The 7,094-nt window shown below is 49.3% G+C and overlaps 1 long non-coding RNA gene across 1 annotated transcript; it reads left to right on the top strand.

The window, feature by feature from the left end:
- Window positions 1–1,055: 1,055 nt before the first annotated feature.
- LOC130458775 (uncharacterized) lies at window positions 1,056–3,615 on the top strand. The gene is made up of 2 exons (XR_008918162.1): window positions 1,056–1,147; window positions 2,819–3,615. It is a non-coding gene; the product is annotated as an uncharacterized LOC130458775 (long non-coding RNA).
- Window positions 3,616–7,094: the final 3,479 nt, after the last annotated feature.

Here is a 7,094-nt window from a genome sequence, read left to right as displayed (position 1 = left end):
CTCAGATGACCCCAGAATTGTGCTGGGTCTTTCTTGAATCTCCCCTCCCCTTTTTGTGTGACCCCCCCCCATTTGTCTAGAATGGAATGCTCCAGAAAGGGGGCTGTCAGTTTGGGTCCTCTTGGGTGCCCTCACCCATCCTACTCCTCTTTGGGGCTTAAGGGGCCATCTGGCCAGGTTGAGCTTTGGTCCTCTCTGCCCTCAGGAGCCTTCTCGGCTCCTATTCTTCATTAGTGAGCAGTGGGGCGAAGGTCTAGGGTCAATCTCTCCAGTTCACGTGGCATAACTGGCCTCAGCCACTCAGCGAGCGTGAACCTCTGTTGCCGTCGCTGCTCACCCCTTCCATGGCCCGTTGATCTATGGCAAGAGCAAATTGAATTCCTGCTGCTCTCACTCCCACCTGACGCTTGTTACATGATGACGCCGGCTTCTTTGTTTTGGAGTCAATAGCTATTCCTTGTGAGAAATATGGATTATTAGAATTTATGGCTAGTCCTCGGTGTCTTTTCAAACACTCATATCCTTTTATCATCCCTCTCCTCGGCACGGGCCTCCAGGTGGCCACACCTGGGACTCCTGGAAACGGAGCTCCATCAATAGCGCCTGTCCTGGGCGCTTTAATATACTTGCCATTTGGCTGATGCATGAATTGCAGGGGGGGCAGGGCTCCCCTGACTGCCATCGATTCCCCTGCAAGTGGCTGCGTTTTCTGTGTCCCACTCCCGGCCTCTGCTTCCCTCCACTTAAGTCTGGTGGTCCCAGGGATGCAGGGACCTTCCAGCTCTTGCCTATCCCAGATCTGGGTGAGTGGCGGGAATGGCCCAAGTCCCATTGTTGGTCTGAAATAAATCATGCCTCCAAGCCCCTGTTTTTCCATGTGGCTGGTAATGGGGAGAAGCCACAGATCTGGTAGCTGGGGTCCAGAGCCCAAATGCAAGGGGGACTGTGGAGAAGTCCATGGGAGTTGGATGGAGGTGGGAGGGAGGGAGATAGGATTATAGGATTTAGAACTAGAAGGATTTTTAGATTCTGAGAGGAATTTGGAATTCCTTCCAGAGGAAATGGAGGCTTGAAGCAGTTAACTGACTGACTTTAGGGCATCCAAGGGGTGTAGTTTAGAGAATGCTGGACTCGGAGTCAAGAAGATGTGAGTTCAAATCCAGTCTTATATACTTACATCTGCAAAATGGGCCAGATGCCTCCATTTTTCCTTGTAGCTCTAGAGCGGGGACCCTACGGTTCTGTGACCCCTCTGGAAGATCCCTGAGGGGAGGGACTACAAGATCTTAGAGGGACCCTCCTATTTTATTGATGGGGCTGGAGAGGGATATGTGGCTTGTTTAAAGCTATGTAATGTCACACTTTCATCTCCCACCATGCCCAGCTCAGGCTAGGCACGCAGGAGCTGCTCAGGGAGATTTACTGCCACAAGAACCCATCAGACGAGTTCTGCTGAAGTTCTCTTTGAAGGTGGGAAGATGCCCAATAAGGGGAACCTCCAGCTAATGGCCCCAGGTATCTCCATGCCTCAGGAGCTTCCTTGCCAAAGATGGCGGTGGGTTTCTTGCAGGAAGATGACTCTCTGGACCAATGGCCAACAAGCCGTGCGTTCCAGGATGGGTCAACTACCCTGACTCATTGGCATTCGCTCACCTGTGTCTCTGCTTGGAGGGGGTCACTTAGCTCCTGGCACAAAGGCCTTGCAGGATTATGGTTTAATCTCTGTTTGGGATTAAAGATCAATGTATGGCCCTGGGACAGAGGGAAGCCAATGACTCACAGAGGGAATGAACTCACCATCCCAGCCCAGTGAGGGATCAGAAAGGCTGTGGGGTCTGGGAAGAGCCGTGCCCTTGTTCTTCTCCCTCCCCAAGGCTCTGCCCCAGCTATATCTCTGGGAAAACCAAGCTTCCCCTCCCCTTGAGCAGTCATTTTGGGCAATCTTTCCTTTTCTAGGATGGGCAGCTGAGTGGTGAAGTGGAAGTCCCAAGTCAGGAAAACTCATCTTCCTGAGTTCAAGTTTAGCCTCAGAGGTGACTCTAGGCAATTCGCTTAACCCTGTTTGCCTCAGTTTGCTCAACTATAAAATAAATTGCCGAAGGAAATGGCCAACCACTTCAGTATCTTTGTCAAGAAACCCCCCCCATGGGATCATGCAGAATTGGGCATGACTTCAATGGCTGAGCATCCTCCCCTAAGAGGGGGGATGTCTTTATCTTGCTTACTTATGAGAAATTGGTCACTCGATGTCAATGTGCTAGGCCTGGACTCAGAAAGACCTGAGTTCAAATCCCATCTCAAATGTGGTACATCTCTGGACAAGTCATTTAAACCTCTGTCTGCCTCCATTTCCTAATCTGTAGAGAATAGCAACACCTTGTCCCTCCCAGGGTTGTTGTGCGTGAGATCATGTTTGCAAAGCCCTCACTGCAATGCCTGGTATGTAGTGGGGTGCTCTAGATGTCCCGCTTTTCTCCCTTTCTTCTTGGGGATCTCCATAATTCAGGAGACAAGAGGAGCCCCACAGGGGAACAGTGAGAGAATGTTGGGTTCAGAGTCAAAGGACCTGATCTGCCACTCATGACCTGTCTCCTCTGGGTTTTATAAAAGGAGGAGATAAGACTAGGCCACCTCAGGGGCTCCTTCCAGCTCTGAATTTATGCTGCTGTGATTGTTGTTGGGTGCCACTCACTCCTCTTTCACCCCATCGTATCCCCTGACCAGACTCTAGGTTCTTACCTCCAGCCCCATCATGGTGGAGCTGAAGTCCACAGCCCAGCAGGCTTATGTCTTTAAAAAAATCCATTCTCTCTTTTAGCGATCGTCCTGGGGGCTGGCAGAATTCTCATGCCCTCCTGACTAATCTACCAACCATAGGGCGAAGCCCAGCAGAGGACCCACGCAACGCCTGCCAACGATCTCTCCTGCCTCCCTTCTTGGGGGACCAAATGAATGAATGAAGCAGAGGAAAGAAAGCACTAAAAGCTGGGTTTGAACTTGGAACCAGAAGAGCCAGGTCCAAGCCCCTGCTCTGTCGTTGGTCCCCCGGAGGCATCTGGGAGAGCCCCTTTTCCATCTCTGCGCTGTCATTTCCTCATCTGAAAAATGAGTGGGTTGGAGTGTCCTGTGTTGAAGCTGCCAGTGAGTTCACAGAGGATGCTCGGGAAGTCCCGCGCCGTCCTCCTCTCTGTGTTGTCCTCCTCTCCGTCTTCCAGGTGCTAATGTTTCCTTTTAGCTCAGCATCCTCGATGCTCGGGTTCCTTCTCACTCTGACATCCCGAGCTCTGACCCTTCCCAACTCGGGTGAGCCACGTTCCACATTCCTCTTCAGCCTTCCCGTCCTAGGCTTGCAGTGGGAAGCTTCCCTCTGGCTGTCTGGCTTTCTGTTCCAAATGGGAAGCCCCCTTTCAGCTCTGCCTCTCCGACGCCCTCCATCTTGGATGGGTTCAGCCTCCGCTGGGGGGCCCCTTCCCAGCTGTTCCTGAAACTGCAGAAGAAAAGTTCTTGGGATCTCAGGCCCTCCCCCTTCTTGAAACCATTTGACGTTTTATTTCCTCCCATCAAACTCTCTCTTCCCTGCTAATGGCAGAATAATAAAAAAATTATCCTGCCCAACATGTGAGTGAAAGTCTGAAACAAGAGCCCCCAAGGGGAAGGGAGGGGAGGGAGAAAAGGTTATTAGGAATGTGTCAGCCTGGTTTATAGCCCTTTATCAGCGAGAAAAAGCCAGGGAGAGGGAGAGCCCTGCCGTTAGCTTGCCGTTAAAAACTGGTTGGCAGCTTCGCTGGGGAATGTAAATAATTTTTATATTCGAGTTGCATTTATATTTTAAAAAATAGACACACATCCCCCCCCCCATCCCCGTGCTGGCCTGGGAAGAGCTGCCGGAGTATCTTTGCCTTTTGGCTGTCCTTAATTGGACCGTGCATGGCAATTAGGGCTTCCTTAAGCAATATTTACTGATAGACTTCCGCAAGGGAGCGGGCAAAGAGAGCCCAGCACATCTTGGTTTGCATCGAGCCGGCAGCAGCGGCAGAGAGTGATGTCCCAGCCCTGGTTGGGCTGCTGCTCCCTGGCTCGCTGGAGGGCTGCTCTAATGGAGCGCCATCCAGGAATCGGGCTCTTAGTCATCTTCTCTCCAGCGGAGACCCGGCACTCCCACAGACACGCGTGTATGCGTGCACAGACGCGCACGTGCTATTTGCCCTGGCCCAGAAGGAGCCTGTGCTTGTGCTTTATTTTGTTAGCTTGGATCCTTGGAGGAAGCGAGTGGGGAGGGTTTTCTGGAGGAGTGGAAGAGCCTGAGCCGGGGGACCAGAATGATGCTGGTGTGGGAAGTTGGGCCTGGAGAGGAGAGGGGTCGATGATCGGAAGGATGCTCTATGTGTCTTGGATATTCCCTAAAACCATGCATGGTTTTCATGCTATTATTCCTGCTTCTGGTTGCCACCTCCAGGAAGGCTTCCAGGGATGGGGCTTAGATCCCTGAGGCTTAGACCCAGGGCTGGAATGGATCTCAGAGGGACAATTTTCTCCCCACCAGAACAGGAATCTCATCTCTGGTCTCTTCTGCAGAGAGCAATCTGACCTCTCCCCCCTGCAAAGACTCCAGGATGGGGAGCTAATCCCAACAACATCGGCCCTCAGAGAATGGTCCTCCATTTGCCTTCCTCATTCTGTGCACAGTCATAAGTCATTCTAATGGGCAATTTGTTTTTAAGGTTTGCAAAGTACTTTATGGTCATTTGAATCTTACAACAACCCCATGAGGCAAATGCAATGGGGATTACTAGCTGGATGCTAAAGATGAGAAAATGGCGCTCCAGAGAGGTCAAGTTATTTCCCCATGGTGGCAGCTCATGGCTGTCGGGATCCTCATTCTGGCCCTGCTCTTTCTAACTCCTAGACCAGGACACTAGCCAGTAATGTATGTGGGTGGGCTGAATAGAAATGACTTCCAGAGCTGGAAGAGTCCTCAGAGGTTATTTAGCCCAACCTGAATCTGAGTAAGCGGAGCCAGTCTTAGGATGCCCCAGAATCTGACATCCTAAAAGGCAAGACGCCTCCTTCTGGTCCTCTACTTTTTGCTCTCCCCATCTTGACACCAGCCACCTTGGCCTCTGGGGTCTGCCCTACCCCACCCCCAGGGACTCCCAACCTTCTTTTCCATAGAGAGGAGGTAGAAGATGGCCCTCTCCCCACCTCCCTGCCTGATCTCCAATAAGCCAGGTCTCTGTCCTCTTCCACCCTCCCTTGCTCCTATACCCAGTGAAACTCTTTCTCTCTTACAGCACAGGAGGAAGTTCAATGAATCTGGAGTCACAGGCTCTGAGTTTGAGTCTTGGCTAGACCACTAGACCTTAGACAAGTTTCTTCCCCTTCTTAGGGCTCAGTTTCATCACCTGCAAAATGAAAAGATAGGACTAGGTGACCACTCTTAGATTTCTTCCATCTTCAGGTGCTCGATGAAGCCCACCTTTCTCCTGTAGACACCTCATCTTTTGTCACCCTTTCCAAGGCTGGCTGCTTTTTCTTCTATACCCCCAATACACTGAAGGAGATGGGGGAGGCTTCTATTCCACTTGCAGACCTTCCCTGTGATACCATCATTCAACAACCATTTTCCTCTTGTGTAGTCCACTCCATGTTCTCCTGACCCTTGTTGTTCTCTATGGACTTCCCTCGATGAGTTTATTCACATCTTTCTTTGGTACCCCAAACTCACCACCCCTTGGAATACTCTGGTCTCTCACTTTCTCAGTCTTTTCAACTTTAAATCTACCACCTTGCCTTAGAGCTCCCAACTCTTCCCCCTTCTTCCTTATGTTGCAGAGTAGATAGATTAATGGATTTAGGATCCAGAAGATCAGAGTTCAAGTCCTGCCTCAGACAAGAGGGAAATAGAGTTGTCCTTAACGTATTTGAAGGGCACTTTGAAGAGAATTGAGACTTATTCTGACTTTTTTCTTTTTTATCCCATATTCTGCTTTATTTCTTGAACCCAAGTTTAGAATTTTACATTTATTTCTTGATTGCAATTCCATAAAATCTATTGAGAGCCCTCTGAAGCCAGGAAGCAGAGTTGAGTATTATTGGCACTCTTTAAACTCCAGTATCTTGAGGCAAAACTTCCGTTTCCCTGCCCTCCTTATTGCTCTAGTTAGATTATTATGTGGTTTCTAAGGTCCCTCTCAATTTTGAGATTCAGTTATACCTAACATTTCAAGGAAATGTGTTCAAAGGGCCATGACTGGTTCAGACTGGAAGGGTTATAGCTGCTTAGAGGAGAAGGATGACAGCGGACTAGAGGGAACTGGGAAAGCTTCTTGGAGATCCCTCTTTCTTCTAGCTAACATGAACCTTTCATTTTAGCAAGTTTGGTAATGGTGGCAGTGAAAGATATACTCTTTGATTCTTATAATCCTAGCTCTAGAGTTGGAAGGGTCCTCAGAGACACTGGCCTCACCATTTTTTTTCCAAATAATGTTCCTTGGCCAAGGATCATAAAGGGGGATTTGAACCTTGGTCTTGTGACTATGGAGCCAGTCCTCTTGCCAGGGTGCCACATGTCTCCCCTCTAATGATGATAGCCTAAATCTTGAGGGGCTAAACACTAAGGTAAAAAAGGGAGCACTGTCAGGCCATTAGCAGAGCAGGTCAGTGGGTTTCATATTTAGTTTGAGGGTCCTGGGGCACATCTAAGAAATCGACAAGGTCGCTGTGGCTCTATTTTCTGGAGCTTATGGTCCTACTAGTCAAGAGATGTCTGTGGTCCTAGTTGCTACTTGAGACTTTCTGCTGCCATTTGAGGGAGCTGTCAGTTCAGCACCTCCTAACTCTTAGCTAGTCAACCCATTTGAACCCTTCTTATGCTTCCCTGATTTCCTCATCTTTGATTTTTCTTAACATCATCATGTTCAATGACATTCATGTACCACAATTCATTTCATCATTTTCTGATCTCTGGATATTCACTTTGCTCTTATTCTTTTACTATGACAAAAAGCCCTGCTTATGAATATTTTGGTTTATAGGGAATCTTGGTACAAACCTACAAGCAATAGAAGTCAAAGGAAGCTTCCAAGAACCAAAGT

Source organism: Monodelphis domestica, chromosome 1 (genome assembly GCF_027887165.1).
Source record: "Monodelphis domestica isolate mMonDom1 chromosome 1, mMonDom1.pri, whole genome shotgun sequence".
NCBI classification, from domain to species: domain Eukaryota; kingdom Metazoa; phylum Chordata; class Mammalia; order Didelphimorphia; family Didelphidae; genus Monodelphis; species Monodelphis domestica.
Note: the sequence above shows the minus strand (reverse complement) of the source record. Positions and strands in the feature narration are given on the sequence as shown.